At 47.0% G+C, this 17,972-nt stretch overlaps 1 protein-coding gene across 2 annotated transcripts in view; it reads right to left on the bottom strand.

Moving 5' to 3' along the window:
- Positions 1-14,431, bottom strand: part of TMEM40 (transmembrane protein 40) — a 35,883-nt gene extending 21,452 nt beyond the window's left edge. For both annotated transcript variants that reach the window (XM_015428940.1, XM_015428941.1), the window contains exon 1: positions 14,208-14,431. The gene's annotated coding sequence lies outside the window, so the exon portion shown is untranslated. The remainder of the gene's footprint in view (positions 1-14,207) is intronic.
- Between the last annotated feature and the right edge of the window lie 3,541 nt (positions 14,432-17,972).

The raw sequence follows: 17,972 nt of genomic DNA, 5'->3' as shown, positions 1-17,972 counted from the left end.
ATCAGGTGTAAAATCCAAATCGGCAACAACAAGGTAGGAGGCAGGTAAGGGGTCAAGTCCAAACTAACAACCAACCCAGGAAGGCAGGCGCCACAGCAAACCACAGGCACCACAGCAAACAACTGTTTCCTGGAAAACAAGAGGCATACACGTGTGTGGCTATCCCACATGCACCTCTGTAGCCCTTGTTCAAGATCTTATGCATTGATAAGTGTAAACTTGGGGTGATATTTAGGGAAATGAGAGACAAGATGCAATTATAATTATGCAAATCCAGGAATGTGACAAAGAGCAATTAAACAGTTCCTGGTGGAAGCAGTCACATTAATTAGATTTGCCCATCCCCAGCTAGGTCATGCCAGACCCACCCATGGATGTATGTAGAGTGTTCCCAGAGAAAGAGAGAAGAGAGAGAGAGGTGGCATGACAAATAGAATGGTAAAAAGGGGGATCAGTCTGATTAGACAGACTGGGAAGGGAAGGATCAGGAGTGGAACAGGAGTGTCGGGTAGAAAGGTGTAACAGTACTGGGGATCTGGAAGAAGTTGGCTGGGTGGCCGAATGAGGCTGGGAGGAAAGTAAGAGCGTGGGAGAGGGCATGATGCCCAGGGACTGGTAGAGGGGAGGGGTGCGTTGCTATTGGAGAGAGAGGAAGAGAATGAGTCGGTGAGCCAGTGGTGAGAATGTGTCTTAGTTTAAAGTAATTTTAAAAGGCCACAAAGGCCTGATCCTGGGAATTCAAATCTAGGTCTCCCAAATCCTGGTCCAACACTCTATCCACCCCCCACCCCCCATGCTGGCTGTCTAGGACTGAGGAGCTCACTCAAAGCCAAAATTTATACAGTTCCAGCACTGTCTCACCCCCTGTCACATGCCCCTGTTGTCCTGGCCCCAGCAGTAGTTCCTGGTGTTGCCATTTGTAGAATGGTGCTGCAACTCACTTCTGGCCCAGACTGTTCAGCTCCCTTGTGCCACTGGTGGAGTAAGGAGTAGGAGGCTGTATGAGACTCCAGCCCACTTCACCAGATGCATGTGGTGAGTCCTTGCCAGGAAGGTACATATAAGGTTATGATGGGGGAAATGGTAAACAGGAATAGTATCAGCCAAGAAATATTTAAAACACATATGCGATGGAGAACACAGTCCTGAGATGATCTAAACAAATGAAACACAGACTGATAGAACAAAGCGCTTGAGCGTATCAAAGTATATTATAACATACAACAATATTAAAGCAGATACTAATACACAAAAGAATGGTAAATTTCAGGTGAAGGTGAACTTCTATCAAAACGCAAGTGAATCCGACGAAAACCTCCGGAATAACTCTTGGTTTTGCCTCCATCAGAAAAATTCCTACACCTATGCTTGTCTAGTTTAATTCATACCACAGTTTGACATATCATATACAAATCTTCTCCTGGTTTTTCTACCATAAATACATTCTTAAACCAAACCAGGTGTGACTTAGTTCATGACGGGAGTGTGTGGTGGTTCCCCTCCACTTGCTTTGGGGAGGGTGCTGTCAGGCACTGCAGACCTTTGTGGGGCCTCGTCTCCTGCTGGGAGTTGGCACCATCTCAGCTGGCCCACATGTTTTCTGAGACGTTGACCATCCTCCGTGGACACCTCGTACGAGACTGGACCCGTCAGCCAGATGACCCACCCCACTAGCCACGGGGGTCCCTTCCCGAAGTTCTTGATGAAGACAGGGTCTTCCGGGAAAAATCCTTGTGTTGGGTCAGTCACCGCGACTCTGGCACCCTGTCTGGATGCAGCCAATCCACTAGGATTGTGGGTTGCCGACCCATCAGGAGCTTGGCGGGACAGCGGCCACTGACAGGGTTCAGCGTGGTTCTCTGGGTTAAGAGGAAACGTGCAAGGCAGAACTCCCAGTCTCCACCCGTGATCCGGCTGAGGGCTTCCTTCGCTGTTCTCATCATCCGCTCCTCCTGTCCATTGGTGGCAGGGCAGAATGGTGCAGACCTCACTTGCCGGATCAAGTTCCTCTGGAAGAAGTCTTGGAACTCTTCCAAAGAGAACGCCGTTCCGTTGTCGGAGACTATTGTGTCTGGCAGCCCATGTATCATGAATATCTGGCTCAGCGTGCGGATGATGGCCTTGGAGGATGTCGTGGTGACAGGGCTAATCTCTAACCACTTGGAGTACGAGTCCACAGTGACTAGAAAGAGCAGTCTTTGGAAGGAGCCAGCAAAGTCTATGTGGAGTCGGGACCATGGCTTGTGGGTGGACTCCCAGGCCTGGGTGGGCGCGCTTGGTGGGTTCGGCCAGACCTCCTGGCAAGCTTGGCATCTCTGCACCCAATCTTGGATCTCCGCATCGATCCTGGGCCATCATACATAACTCCAGGCCAGGGCCTTCATCTGGACTATTCCCGGGTGAGCTTCATGTAGCATGGTAAGGACGCGGTGTCACAGGCCATTGGGAATGACAACCCTATCACCCCACAGTAGGCACCCTTTGTATGCTGAAAGTTTGTCCCTCTGAGTGGTGAGTGCTGTGGATTCTGGGCCTGCAGAGGCTGCGGGCTACCCCCTGACCACCCAGCCCAAGACCCAAGAGATGACAAGGTCGCGGGCTGAGCGGCCAGCGATATCGGCAGCTTGCAGGGGCGGCTTGGGAAGATCCTCAAGCAGGAGGACATGATGCGCGGAAGCCAGGTCGACATTGACTGAAGGGAGGGGCAGGCGGCTGAGGGCATCCGTATGCCCCACTGCCTTACCTGGGTGGTGTTCCAACCGGTAGTTGTATCTGTCACGATTGCACTGGCGGGCCAGGCAGGGCACAGAAAGTCCAAAACACAGTCCGGGGTCAGGGCACCAGATAAGACAGAGTAATGTGAGCAGAGTCCAAAATACCAAGTCAAAACACAGTCTAGGGTTATCGGAGATTGCAAGCAGAGTTCAGAAGCCAAAAGCCGTTCATCAAAAGTCAGGATACACAGTCCGAAGTCAGGGAACCAGGGAAACAACGTCACGCAAGCCAAAGTCAAAAGCTGGGAAATCAGAATGAAAACCAGGAGACAGGAACGCAGGATCTGGGGTGCAGTGATTCGTCTATGTGATTAGTTGCCAGCACGAGTTGGGAATCTGCAAGAGCCGCCTAAAAAGCCCATTCCGCTTGGTAGCCAATTACCGGCCGCTAACATGGTCAAGAACGCCTTGACTCACCGGAACGCCGTGGCCTCTCATGGGCCCCAGGACCAAGGCAACTTTTTGTCCAACAAGTGGTGCAGCAGCTCCGCAACCACCGCCTTGTGGGGGAGGAAGGCGTGGTAAAAGTTCAGAAGGCTGAGGAACGCCTGCAGTTCCACCTTTGATTTGGGTGGAGATGCTTTGACAATGGCCTTGACCTTGTCCCTCGCCGGATGGAAGCCATCGGCATTCACTGTAAACCCCAAAAAATTGACCTCCGGAACTCCTAGTAGGCACTTTTCCCTTTTTACCTTTAGCCCAGCCTCGTTGAAGCGGCGGAGGACTGTGCTGAGATGGGAGGCAAAGTCGTCTGAGGTGGCCACGGCAATTAGGACATCATCAAAGGCGTCACTCCAGGGATCCCTTTCAAGAGAAAGTCCGTAAGATGTTAAAAGATCCCTGGGGCCACGCTCACACCGAATTGCAGCCGTTTCACTTTGAACGCCCCCCGGTGCATGACTATGGTCTGTACGGCATCTACAGGGAACTGCTGGTACACCTGGGGGAGATCCAGCTTGCCAAAAATCCTTTCCACCACCAAGGTGGCCAGGATGTGGCTTATGACCGGGGCCGGGTACGCATGGTCCTGTAGTGCCTTATTCAGGGTGCATTTGTAATCCGTGCAGATGCGGATATCGCCATTCGGTTTTATTGGGGTGACGATGGGGGTCTCCCATGCTGCATGGGAGACCGGCTCTAGGACCCCTTGTGCTACCAAGCAGTCCAGTTCCACGTCAATTTTTGGCCACAGGGCAAATGGGGTGTTACGGAATCACGTGCGAATGGGGGCCACCTTGGGGTTGAGTTGGAGGGAGACCAGGGCCCCCGTGTAACACCCTAGAGCTCTGTTGAAAATGGCTGGAACTCCTCGCAGACATCGCAGAAATCCCGTGGGGCACATTGCTTCACTCCCCCTATGGTGATTCCCAATGGTGCAAACCACCCTCGACCCAAAAGACTGATTAGGTTTCCCTCAACCACAATTAAGTCAGGTAGCCCTCAAACTCCCGGTACTGCACCCAGAAGGCCCCCACTCCCTGAATTGGGACCTGGTTCCTCTGAAAGTCCACCAAGTTTGGACAGAGTCTTTTAAGCATCTCCACTGAGATGATGGACGCCACTGACCCAAAGTCTAACTCCATTGAACAGGGGGGCTCCTCAATTTTAACCCGGACCTGAATCTTTGGGGCAGCCGCCTGGTTAGGGAGGTGGAGTACCTGCAGTGACGGTTGGCTTGTGAGGAGGTAGAGCTCATCTGTTGATGTGTCGGCCTCGTAGTGAGTGGTGGTTCTTCGGCGTTGAGGAGGCTGTGTGTTCGGGGCTTTGGCCCCTTTGGATTGACAAGCACGCACTATGTGCCCAGAGTGGCTGCAGCTCCAGCACGTGGCATCCTGGAACCTACATGTCTTCCTCTCATGGTGGTCACCACAGCTGGTGCACTCTGGTCGGGTGAGATTCTCGGTCTGGGCAAATCGTGGCACCGACCCTGTATTATTTCGCTGCGGGGGCTGTAGGATCCGGTAGACCTCCTCACTGTCGGTGTCAGCGGTGGCCATACCTGCTTGATGCATGACCGCAGTCGGTGGATGCGATCTCTCCCATGCGGTGGCCATGGAGAGGACGGAAGTGAGGGTACACATCTCAGCTTCCATGATGCGACGCCGGAGCTTCTCCTCCCGGAGAACGCAGATGAAGTGGTCCCAAAGGACCATGTCCAAGTGAGCATCAAACTAGCACTCGGAGGCCAGGCGGTGAAGCTCAGCCAGGTATTCGGAGGCAGACTCCTGGCCCTGTTGGTTCCTTTGGTGGAAAGCCACGTGGCGCGACATCTCTGAGGGCCATGTAATGAAGTGGTCCTGGAGCACCTTCACGATCTTGTTGAATGTGGCCTCATCCAGGGTCTTCAGGAACAGGAGGTGCTGAGCCAAATCCATGATTGAGGGGGCGCAGGAACTGATGAGGAGGCCCTTCTTCTGGGCCTCATCAGTTACCTGGTAGAAGACCAGGACTGACTTGAGTCCAGTGACCCAAGCTCCCCATTGATGCGGGCGAGCTGGATCAAATGGTGGAACCAGCCCGGCTCCCGGAGCGACTGCCATCATGCTGCGCTGTTGAGGCCGGGAAGCAGCTTGTGCACCTTCGGTGCTCATCGGCAGGAGCGGCAGTGGTGCGTTGTCTTCCGTGGGTGCCCAGTCAGCCCGGCTCGCTGAACGGGATCCCACCTTTGTCTCCAGTGTTAAATAGTGGGTTCTGGACTACGACATGTTGAACAGGTCATGTTTATTTTATATCACACAAAAAACACCAACTGGCCGACAAGGGCTAACTATATACACCCACCCCAGACACTCCCGTAGTCTCATTGGAGGGTTTAAATCTCCCGCCAAAGTTCCGATAGGTGGGCTAAAGGTGGCCCAGGCTCCTTGGCCCCTATTTTTTGTGGAGCCAAGCTAGGGACTGTGCACGCAGGCCCCTAGTGGCGGTCCACGGACACAACATCATTGATGGTCTCCCTGGCCATGTGCTTGGAATTAAGTTGCCAACAAAACATTTTAACATGAGGTGCCATGTAGGAAGAAGTGGAACATAATCCTTGCTGTTCTTCCATCACATAAGAATACACTAGGAGGTATGCAATCCCTGAGGGAATCTCTCAGGTAACCAGTTCCAAAGTCTTAAATAAATTGCAATGGAAAGAGCAGACCACGAGGAAACAGCATGTGTCTGAAGCAAAATACTCAGCAATGGGGCTTCTTGTGATGTTATTGTAATGCCTGCCCAGTAAGTTCACTTCTGATTAGGCAAGGTGTTCAACTTCCCATGGTCATGATTGTGCAACACACAGCCGGATGTTCTTCAGTGATCTAGTGCCTCTTAAAATCTAGCAGAGAGCTCAGAAAATCGGGAGAAAGCTCAAGCCGCTCATTGCTTTATTACATATCAGTGAAGTGACGAGAGAAACTGACTTATTGGAAATGTTATACTAGGGCCGTTGACTCATTTTTATCCCACCCTTCTATCTAAGTAGCTTAGGGCTGCATATGTGGATGGTTTCTCTGTCCCTCCCCCATTACATTCTCACAACACCTCATGGGATAAGGTAGGCTGGGAACTAGCAATTAGCCCAAGATCATGCAGGGAACTTAGTGGCAAAATGAGGATTTGAACCATGTGGTTCTAGGGTAATAGTCAAACGACTGCATGAACTTTCAGTGCACATCCAGTGAATGAACTTTCAGGTGCATGTTCTGTTTCAAATGCATGCCCATATTAAAGGGACAGGGCATTTTTCTCCAGCCCTGCTTGTAGCCCTATGCAGTAGGGTTGCCAGGCCTGGGTTGGAAAATACCTGGAGACTTTGGGGGTGGATCCTGGAGAGTGCGGGGGTTGGGGAGGGGAGGGGCCTCAGTATGGTACAATGCCATAGAGTCCAGTCTTCAAAGCAGCCATTTTCTCCAGGGGAGCTGATCTCTGTCAGCTGGAGATCAGTTGTAAAAGCAGGACATTCCCCAGGCCCTACCTGGAGGCTGGCAACCTTACTATGCAGCCAGAAATATAGGAAGAGTTCATCTTGAACCAGACCAGAAAATCATAATAGTATTAAATTAAATGCCATTTTATGATAAGACTGTCAGGTCTACATGGGAAACTGTCACATTCCTTAATCAATGGCTTGTCTTATGATTTCATGCGAGAAAAGATAAATAACCGGTGCTTATATTGCATTCCCATCAAGAGTACCTACTAGAATACAGACCTGCCCAGGAAATTAAGTCCTTAATCAATGGGGCAACTTCATCTCCTGCTCCTCGTAGTCAAAAAGAATACAGATTTTAAGGGCCTTCTCCAAAGCACTATTCAGGTTTCCCCAGAATGTTCCTCCACCACTGGTATTGTTCTCTTGCTCATTTTCCTCCTCTCGCTGAGAGCTCTGGCCAATAACTCTTTCTTTCTCTGCCAGCTACCCATTCCTTTCATGTTTCTCATCTCACTCCTGGCCCTTGGCTGTATGCTACTTCTCTCCCTCTTCTATTCATCCGAGCTTTGCTTAGCTAAGCTCTGAGACCCCATTCACCAGCTTTTCACCTCTCTTCATTCACCTCCAACCTCCAGGGCTGGATTGACCATTATGAGCATTGGAAGAGGTAATGTACCTATCTCAGACCGCGTGCGACACAAAGGCTCCACGCGGTCAGGCTAAACCTCCGAGCTTCGCTCCAAGGAACTATGGACTAGAGGATCCTAGCCTGCTCCAATCGGAGGGCTAGGCTCTCGGCCGAGAGCCTATGGAACTCTCGGCCACTGTAAATAGCCAATGACTTGAGTGGGGTGTGTTTTGGGTGTGGGGTTTTCAGGGGATATAAACCAGCCTGCGAACTGGGAAAAGTTGTCTTGTTCTTACTAAATAAAAGTCTTAGAGCTGAAATCACAATCTAAGTCTAAGGACTTTTCAGAAGAGCTCCTGGTGAGCCAATGGACTCCCTGCAAACTGGGACAGGCCAGCCCACTAGCAGAAGATTTATGTCTGTCGCACTAGATACAGAGGAGGCAATGCCCAGCCAGCTTGAGCCCCACATAGCATGACAGAGAAAGCAGCAAGCCCACCTTACCCTTGTCTTGGTGTCGCATATCTGATATCTAATACCCTTTCAAAAAGAGGGAGAGCTTGATGGGGAGGCCTCTTCTGAGTTTAACTTCCTGAGTGGGAGGTAGATTGTCCTCCTCTGTGCCTGTCCTTTTTTGGCAAGTTTTTGATAGGTGCTCTGGTCTGAGGCAATCTCTAGTCCCATAGTTTTTCTGTGAAGTGACATCTTTGTTGTCCTCCTAGCCACCAATATATCTCAGATATACGCATACTGTGATCTAATAGAGCCCCTCTACTTAATGAATCAGAGCTCTCTTGTTCTAGCCCACTGAGAGAAGACAATGCTTCATCCAGTGGCAGAAGTGAGTCTTACCTACTGAGACACGGTCCATCTTGCCCTCTGGGTGCTACAATAAAGAATCAAAACTGTGACTGAACATAAAAAAACAACAATAAATGATAAACAATTGTTAAATGTATATTGTGTCACAATGGTTATTAGAAGCATACAAGGGGGGACCCGCGATACTCGCGGGGGGGCAGTCTCTCTCATTCCCCCCGTTCTCTCTCTTCCCCCAGTCTCTCTCTCTCTCTGTCTCTCTCTCCCCCCTTCTCTCTCTTCCCCCCCAGTGTCTCTCTCTCTCCCCCCTTCTCTATCTCCCCCCCGGCTCTCTCTCCCCCCCTCTCTTCGCCCCACAGTCTCTCTCTCCCCCCATTCTCTCTCTTCGCCCCACAGTCTCTTTGCGAGGCTCCTTAGCGGCGGCGGCGTTTTTCTCCCCCCCTCACCCCCTAGCCCTGATGTTTCCTGGCCGCCCGCCCGCCTGCCTGACTGGCTCCGAGGCGGCGGCGAGGCTCCTTAGCGGCGGTTTCCCCCCTAACCCTCCTGGCCCTGATGTTTCCCGGCCGCCCGCCTGCCCGGCAGGCTCCAAGGCGGAGGTGGCGGCGGTGGCGAGGCTCCTTAGCGGCGGCGGCTGCTGGTTCCCCCTTCACCCCCCTGGCCCTGATGTTTCCCGGCCGCCCGCCCGCCCGGCTGGCTCCGAGGCGGCGGCGGCGGCGAGGCTCCTTAGGCTCCCTCACCACTCCCCCCCGCTGCTCGCCGCTCGCCGCTTCCCTTTCAAGCAGCGGCAGCCTTGGTTGCCAAGCGTTCTGTGCGCATGCGCACGGAACAGTCTTGCACTTTCGGGGGGATTTAAACATCCCCCCGAAATTTTTTTCAAGGTTTAGCATTTTTGTGCACACGTGGGGACTGGCCCACGTGTGCACAAACTTCCCCCTCCCCCCCAAGTGCCCCCGGAGCGCTGATTTAGCGATCCGCACTCACGGGGGCAACTTGGCTATTAGATATATAGATTAAGGCAAAAAGTTCTCTTAAATCCATAGAGTCAAAGGAAAAAATCCTCTCAAAAGACGTAAAAAGTCTGTGAAAGTACATAAATCCACAGTAAATCTGAAACCCTCCCTCTGTGCGGCTTCTTTGGCATATTAGACTGCTTGGGCGTTTGTCACCTTGCAGCATTTAGAGATTATGGAGACTTTTTGGGTGAGGTCCCTGCCTTCATACACTTTATTATGGTAAGTAGACTTGAGAACAATCTCGCTTTGAAACAGGTTCCTGTCATCTGATGATTTACTGCCTTTCAATAAGAGGACCATCTGCTTCCTTATACCAGAAGGTATCAGATTGACTGTGGATTTATGTACTTTCACAGACTTTTTATGTCTTTTAAGAGGATTTTTCCTTTGACTCTTTGGCTTTAAGAGGACTTTTTGCCTTAATATACCTGTGCTTCTAATAACCACTGTGACGCAATATATATTTAACAACTGTTTATAATTTGTTGTTGTTGTTTTTCATTCAGTCACGGTGTTGGTTCTTTACTGCTGTCTTGCCCATGACTTCTCCTTTTGTTTTGGCTCTGGGTGCTACAGACACGGCTTCAACAACAGCTGAGCAAGCTAGCTGTTCACTTCCTCCCTGTAACTGCACACAACGCTGTCTCCTACAATCTACTTGGGAAGAGGGGAAGTCGATATTACTACAGGCTTGGAACAATAGTGGCTACTGGCTTTGGCCCATTGAAAAAAGCATCTCTGTAACCAGGCCGTCACAATTTTAATTGCCTCTTTCTTCATTTCCTGTCCTATCTTACTGGTAGAGACAGGAGAGGTGATTCGCACCCTGTTCCCTCCCCTCATCACAGATTCCCAACCCACAGCACTATTCATCTGTGTGGGTCCCACAACCCCAGAAATTATGGCTTTGGAGGAAGGAACATGGGCAAGATCTGTGACCATCAGCACCTTCTTTTGACAGACTGTAGGATCTAGCTCAGTGTTTTCCCTTCCTCATTTTGTTCTCACAACAATTCTTTGAGTTAGGTGAAGTGGGAAAAGAAAATGACTAGCCCAAGGTGACCCAACAAGCTTAGTGGCAGAATAGGGATACCCAGGCCTGTAGCTACAGTGGGGCATTTCGGGGCCTGCCCCCCCGACTTCCTGCCAAGGCCCCCGACCTCCATCCCCCATCCCCCCCGCTCTCTGGGCAGCCCAGAGGACTCCCCACTGCCCCCCCCTTCCCCAAGCACAGCTTACCTCCCTGCATAGGCAGGCAGAGCGCGAACACCGCAAAAGTGAGTTTTAGATTTATTTTATTTTATTTATGACACCAGTACCCCTTGAATAATTTAAAGGCCCCCCCAAATTACAAAATCCTGGCTACGGGCCTGGGGATACCCAACTCTATATCTCCTGTTCATCGAAATCTAGGGAAGTGGTGGACACTCCAGGTCAGCATCAGGAGTCGTGGAAGTCTGGGTGAGCAGTGAGGGCAAACAAACTGAAACAATCCAAACAAGACAGTAGGACTGTAAAGCAGAATCCCAGGAATAGGTATACAACTTGTTTTGGATGGTGCCCTAGAAAATTTCGCAGCTTGAGGGTATTGAATTATCACTGTATTTTTTGCATTGTGCAAGGGGTAGGACTAGATGAGCCTTGGGGTACCTTCCAGTTCTATGTTTCTATGTTTCAGCTTCAGATCGTTTGCCAATTACAAACATTCTTGGAGAAAGGGGACCTAAGCACAATCATTCATGCTCTGATAACATTCAGATTGAACTACAGTTACACAGTGTATGTGGGGCTGCCCTTGAACATCATGTGGAAGCATCATTTGGTATAAAATATGCTGGCCAGGGTATTAACAGGTTTCCACTTACATTACAAAATTTGTTTCAGGGTTCAATTCAAGGCACATGTGTTGACCTATAAAACTTTAGGTTCTTGGTCTTTAAATGAGCATCTCTACACTCACATCTATCTTCCTGGGATTTGTGATCCACCATTGAGCTCCTACTGTGGAAGCCAACAGTTGTTAGACTGTCATGGCTGAGCTTATTCAGCAGGCACTCCCAAGCTAGAACTCCCTCCCTTCATTCCTTTCCCTGTTCATCTTCCAGTGAAATCTAAACACACTAGTCTTTTCCAGGGGTCTTTCCAGGTTTAACTGAGGTTTTAATGCACTGTTGGAGTTTTTAGAGGTTTTTGAAATGGCTGCTTGAATGTACTGTAAGTCTTTTATTTTATTTAACGGTCATTTTTATTTATTGCTCTATCAAATAGTTTTAGCCTGAACCTTTAATATGTTGTGCTGAATCTTATTACTGTAATTTTACTGCCTACAATAAAATTCGCTGCATTTAAGTATCATGTATTAGAGTATTAATTTTTATTCTGTTTTATGGGCTATTTTATTGAGATGGTTACTGGTCTGCAGTAGATGAGAGAGATGAAAACCAACTGGCTAAATAAATAAAAGTCAGGCTTAGTCCTTTTGGAAGCAAATTGGTCTGCAAATGACACGTGCTCCCTTTTGCATCTAGTTCTCTTAGCATGATAGGTAACAAGGACTGGAGAAAATGGTACATTAAGTACTGAAGCTTGTGGGCAGCATGTTCCTGCCCATCTAATTTATATGAGAGACTAGTTATTAATTGATGTACTAATTGTCGAGTTTATTTCCTGATTGCAGTGCTTTAGGAGAGGGTGTGCCCAGGAACAGCTTTTGACTTTGTTGCCTCAGTAGTTGCTACATTCTAATCTGGATCACATGGCGAAACTGGACAGGTGACAAAGATAAAACACAATGGGGCTACACTGCAATCCTAAACAGAGTTACACCCTTCTAATTCCAGTGAAGTCAGTGGGCGTGGAGGAATGTTCGAGAGGAAGAAAGGGAGCGATGTGTACTTCGACAATTTCAGTCAGAGCCTCATGAGTTATAACAGAAAGAAGACCTATTTTACATGTTATTTATTTTGGACTTCTGACAATATTCTGGTTGCAGATGTACATGTTATCTCATTTTTATTTCTTTAAAACTGAGATACTCTCACCAATTCCTTGCAATAATCATCATCTTGTGACAGTGGCTAATTTCACACAAGGGAGTTTTTTCCACAGTAGTCATATTGCTGGGGCAATTGTTACTCCACACAGCACAGGATAATATCATTTTTTACTCTTCTTAGCCATGGTTTCCCTTTCACATCAAATACAGATTGAACCCCCACCTCTGCTGTTGTCATGCCTCCATCATGAATCTCTGGCCACTTTTAAAATGTTTTGGTGCAGGCATTGCAATGTTCAAGAATGGCACAATATTACGCTTAAAAGAAACAACAACATGAATTTGCTCCAGAATAACACAGTACTTGAATCTTCTGGTAATGCTGACTGCTAGAAGGTACTGGGTGTCCCTCTGTGGTCATTTACATTAGAATACTAATAGGCAGACAACATAATGTAGAAACAACAACAACAAAAGTGCGTGACTGTTGCTGAAATGGAGAAAAACCTTTGTGTGAAATCAGCCACTACAAGTTTGCTCCCAAATGAACCAGTGAACTTAAACTCACGCTTAAATGTGCCTGGGTTTCAAAATATTATACTGTGTGGAACTTTTTCTTGGTCTGAAATTCGTTGCTAATTTCGTGCTTAAAGGACTCTGAATGTGTGTGTTTGGATCTTTTGGGCTAAGGTAAAGTGGCTCAAGTGGTTAAGACGCTGAACTGCAGGCTGTGGAAGGTCAGTAGTTCAGCGGTTCAAGACCCGGGTGCCGCAAGATAGGGTTAGCTCCCGTCTCTAGTTCCAGCTCCTGCCAACCTAGCAGTTCAAAAGTAAGAAATTGCAAGTAGATAAATAGGGACCACTTCGGTGGGAAGGTAACAGCGTTCTGTGCGCCTTGGCGTTTAGTCATGCCGGCCACATGACCACGGAAACGTCTTCGGACAGCGCTGGCTCTTCGGCTTTGAAACGGAGATGAGCACTGCAACCCTAGAGTCGGGTTCGACTGGCTTTCGAGCAAGGGGACCTTTACCTTAAAGTGGCATATAGCTACTGGTGCTAGATTAAGGTGTGATATTGCTCTTCATTGGTAGTAGCAGACATGTTCTCAGTGCCCCCAAGTTATTAAATGTCATCCTGACAGCTAGCTACTTTATTTTTGTATACTATTGTTTTTCCTGCTTATCCCTCACTTTTCTCATCTTAACTTACTGGTTATGACTTAGCACTTAGTTGTCCAGAAACATATGTGAGGAAGATGACAGAAAGGAAATGAGGAATAAAAGTTCTGAGGGATGAAAACAGATATTTCAATATAGGTGTGAGATCAGACAGCATGTTACTCCAGGGAAGTTATCTTCCATTTTGCCTTGGAACAGTTTTTGTTTTTAAAATTTGGGGTGAATATGCACTGTATATTTAAGCCAGTTTAAACCCTTTTCTCCAGACACCATTTTCTAGGCCTGAAATGGGCCCAGGAATCACTATTTGCCCTACTGGGGAAACTTATGTGTACCAGTCATTCCATATCAGTTTTCCAAGGGAGCAAATAGCAGCTCTCTGGGACCATTTCAAATCAAGAAAACAGGGTAAAGGGAAAGGCTGAAGCACCTTCTCTATGCTCACAGTGACCCTAATTCAAATCAAGCCCATGCATGCCTGGGAGGCACAGAATAACCAACAAATATGAGATCCAAAGTCTTCATGGAAGACACAAGAATTGCCCCTTAGATATCACTAGTTTCTTATGTACATTACAGTTCCCAGGATTCTTTAGCTGGGAGACATTACCCTTCAATCAATTTAAATTGTAGAGCAAACATACCCTAAAAATCGTTGCTGACATGGAAACAACACATTTCTACACCTAAGTTCCCACATAATTAAAGGCCAACAGAGACGTGAATTTGGAGACCGTTCATAACAAACTACTTAGAAATCACATTTAGTTTTCACACAAAATGCAAATCTTCAAAACCACCAAATCTTCAAAACAATCTTCATCAAAGACAAAGCAAGTAGTGTTTAACAAAGAAGAATCAAAAGTTAAACAAAGAACTTACCAGTATGCTGCTTGGGCTTTTGTTACCAGGTAATGCCAGAGGCTGGTCAAAATCTAATCCACAACAGAATTACAACTTGTTGAAATAGTAACACGGAGGGACTGAAAATTCATGAAGGCAACTCCTCATAGGTATTCCTGGAAACAAGACTTTCTAGTCTGTTAAGCCACACTCCTCCCTCTGTTCCATTACACTTCATTGGACTTAGTTGTTACTCAGAGGCTTCGTTGCCAGTTTCAAAATCTGTATGCTAATGCTTTAGGATAGCCTAGAGGTTTCATCATGATGTGTTGGCACAGTCACATAAGCTAACCCTTTCCTGCTTGCATTCAGAAAGATCTTACACAAGGTGGCATAACTTCCTCAAATTGTGTAGTCTGAAGCTGAAGGCTAGACTCTTGAGATCAACAAATGTCTCAGAAGTGAGGGTTTGTGCAGACACTGGGAAGATATTTACCATCTATCTAAAATCCATCCCAAACCATATATGTATATAGAACAAAGCTTGAGTCTAGTGGCACCTTTAAGACCAACAAAGTTTTATTCAAGGTATGAGCTTTTGTGTGCATGCTAACTTCCTTAGATACATTGAAATGGAAGTTAACAGTCCATACATATAGGCAGCCGGTGAACAGCAAATTAGTATACAATATAATGACAATGTTTTAACAGATGAAAAGACCAAACAGGAATAACGTTAAGTTTATATGGTCACCATTTGTTTGGATTTAATTATGGGGGGAAACACAGTAGAGCAAATAAATGTGTCAAAATAGGAGAGTAATGTGTAAATGTATACTTCTTAATTGTGGAATGCTAAGAGTAAATAAGCAGAAGAGAAGAAGAAGAGATTGGATTTATACTCCGCCCTTCACTTGGAGTCTCAGAGTGGCTTACAAACTCCTTTCCCTTCCCCTCCCCACAATAGACACCCTGTGAGGTGGGTGGGGCTGAGAGAACTCTGACACAAACTGCTCTTTTTCAAGGACAACTGTGCCAGAGCTTGTGACTGACCCAAGGTCACATTCACATCTGCAGGTGCAAGTGGAGGAGTGGGGAATCAAACCCGGGTCTCCCAGATTAGAGTCCGCACACTTAACCACTACACCAAACTGGCTCTCCACGAGCTGCGGTGGCTCAAGTGGTTAAGACGCTGAACTGCAGGCTGTGGAAGGTCAGTAGTTCAGCAGTTCGAGACCCGGGTGCCACATGATGGAGTGAGCTCCCATCTCTAGTTCCATCTCCTGCCAACCTAGCAGTTCAAAAGCAAGAAATTGCAAGTAGATAAATAGGGACCACTTCGGTGGGAAGGTAACAGCGTTCCGTGCACCTTGGTGTTTAGTCATGCCGGCCACATGACCACGGAAACGTCTTTGGACAGCGCTGGCTCTTCGGCTTTGAAACGGAGATGAGCACCGCAACCCTAGAGTCGGATTCGACTGGCTTTCGAGCAACGGAACCTTTACCTTTAAGAGAAAATAATTAAGATCCTGTTGTTACACTCCATTAGTCTCCTCTCAAGCAAGGAGGTAACTAACAGCATACTTTTCTTTGAGGTGGGATGAATGGCTGTGCAGTGTATGTCTCCTTTGTCACCAGATCAGAAAAATACAGTCCAATATTAATTGTATTACATTACAATTGCTATTCAAATCTGCTATTCCAAATAAGAAATCCACTAAAACAAAGAGGATGTATAGCCCTTCTTGGTGAGAATACATATGTAAGGGCTGAATGAGTTTAGCATGTGCAGTGAGAAGTGTCCAAGGTAAAATTGGGGAGTTGGAATGCTTGGTTGGGGGGGGGATAAAAATTGTGGGTAGTTCAGAAACTTGGTGGGATAAGGAAAATCAGTGGGCTACAGTGATTCCTGGTTATAAATTATATTAGAAGGATGGGGGGAGGGTTGGAGGTGGGGTGGCTCTGTATATCAGAGAGGGTATACAGTCAAAAAAGCAGACTGATAAATGATACTAAATGGGGGGGAGTGGAATGAAAAATCAAGCAGACTAAAATAAAGAACTTTTGAGAACTTACCAAGCAATTTTAAAGGAGCTTGAGACTTTGATAACAATTTCTAAAAAGTAAACAATTCCCAAACATGGCGCCGAAGAAGGAGGAGAACATAAGAAATCGAAACTGAAATTCTCTGCCGGAAATGCCAGCCCAGCGAGTTCTGGTCCTAGACAGGACACTACCAAAGACTTCCAAACTATGCTGACTGAGGCTCTGCGCCCTCTGCTGGAGCAAATGACATCGCTCCATGCAAAATTTGATGCACAACAAAGCCAACTAAATAAAACTACTAAAAAGAAAAAATGGAGCAAGAGCTTAAAGAAGTGGATGCCAACACACAAAAGCTGCAGAAACAAATGCAGGAGATGGGGGGAAAGTGAGCAACTGAGGAGGCGCAACTTCTACAGCTGCATATGGAAAAAGCAAGCTATGTCTTAAGATTTCAGGGGGTCCCTGAAGCCAGAGGGGAAGATCTAAAACAGACTATGTGCGATTTACTGGGTCCGGTTGCAGATTTAAAAGCAGAGTTTTTACAAAATGAAATAGATATGATATATATATTGTATTCTGATTTCATAAGAAAGAATAATCTGCCCGGCGAGATTGTGGTGAGATTCTCCAGAAGACAAGTAAGAGATGAAATTTTGAAAGCAACAAACGGAGCCAACCTGAAAATCAAAGACAAAGAAATAAAAGTTTTGAAGGATGTTCCATTTGAAATAAGGAAGAAGAGAAAGAAATACAGAGACTTGGTGCTGTTTTTACAGAAAAATAACATTCCCTACAGATGGGCCGTTCCTGAAGGCATGCTCTTCAAATTTAAAGACAAGAAAGAAAGAATTGACTCTGTTGCAAAGGCACGCAAATTTTTACATCAACATGCCAGTCCAGCAAGGGAGAAGGATAAAGATGAAGATGGCAGTAGCAAGGGAAGTGAAGATGAAGGAACACTGCACCTTCCGATGAGGATTCAGTTTCTGAACTGGGGGCGGCTGCCCCTAAATTAAGCTATCGTTTGAGAAACAAAAAGGAGAAAAAATGAGTTATGATTTTCTCTACATCCTATTTTAAATGAATTTGAAGCATTTCTCTTTAGAGCTCTTTATATAGTCATTTTTGCTGGAGATGCTATTATAAGCAAAAAGAATTATGTACTCACTTAATGTAGCAAGTATAAGCCAATGTATTATAAGCCAATGTCGTAAGCATTGTGAATGACCACCACCTCTTGGGTTTTTAGAGGTTTTCTTTTCTTTCACCTGTAGTCTGTAGTATACCCTTCCTTGTTTCTTTGTAGTTTATAGAAAATGCAATAAAAAATTCCCTACAGGGGGCAAAAAAAGAGGGTATACAGTCCAGTAAGACTGAGAAGGTAAGAAAATTGGATTCGCTTCTGGAAATGCTATGGGTCGAAATAGTGGGCCCAAAAGGAAGCTTAACACTGGGAGTTTGTTATCACCCACCAGATCAAAAGATAGAAGAGGATTATAAAATGATGAATGAATGAAAGATAGCAGCTAGACAAAATAACTGTGTTGTAATATGTGATTTTAACTACCCACACATTGACTGGGTCAATATCTGTTCAAGTCAGGAAAAAGAGACTCAGGGCGATTTCTCACTAGAGCTGCCTCGCAGCACAGTGCCGTTTGCCCCAACACAAACATGTCAATTTCACACCTGAAGCTCCGGGGCTGCATTTTGACTCGGGGCTTCGTCCGATTTCCTCCGCAGTTTCGTGATCCTGGT

Source organism: Gekko japonicus, unplaced genomic scaffold, assembly GCF_001447785.1.
Source record: "Gekko japonicus isolate JY-2015 unplaced genomic scaffold, Gekko_japonicus_V1.1 scaffold773, whole genome shotgun sequence".
NCBI classification, from domain to species: domain Eukaryota; kingdom Metazoa; phylum Chordata; class Lepidosauria; order Squamata; family Gekkonidae; genus Gekko; species Gekko japonicus.
The sequence above is the reverse complement of the archived record's forward strand: the minus strand, read 5'-3'. Positions and strand labels throughout refer to the sequence as shown.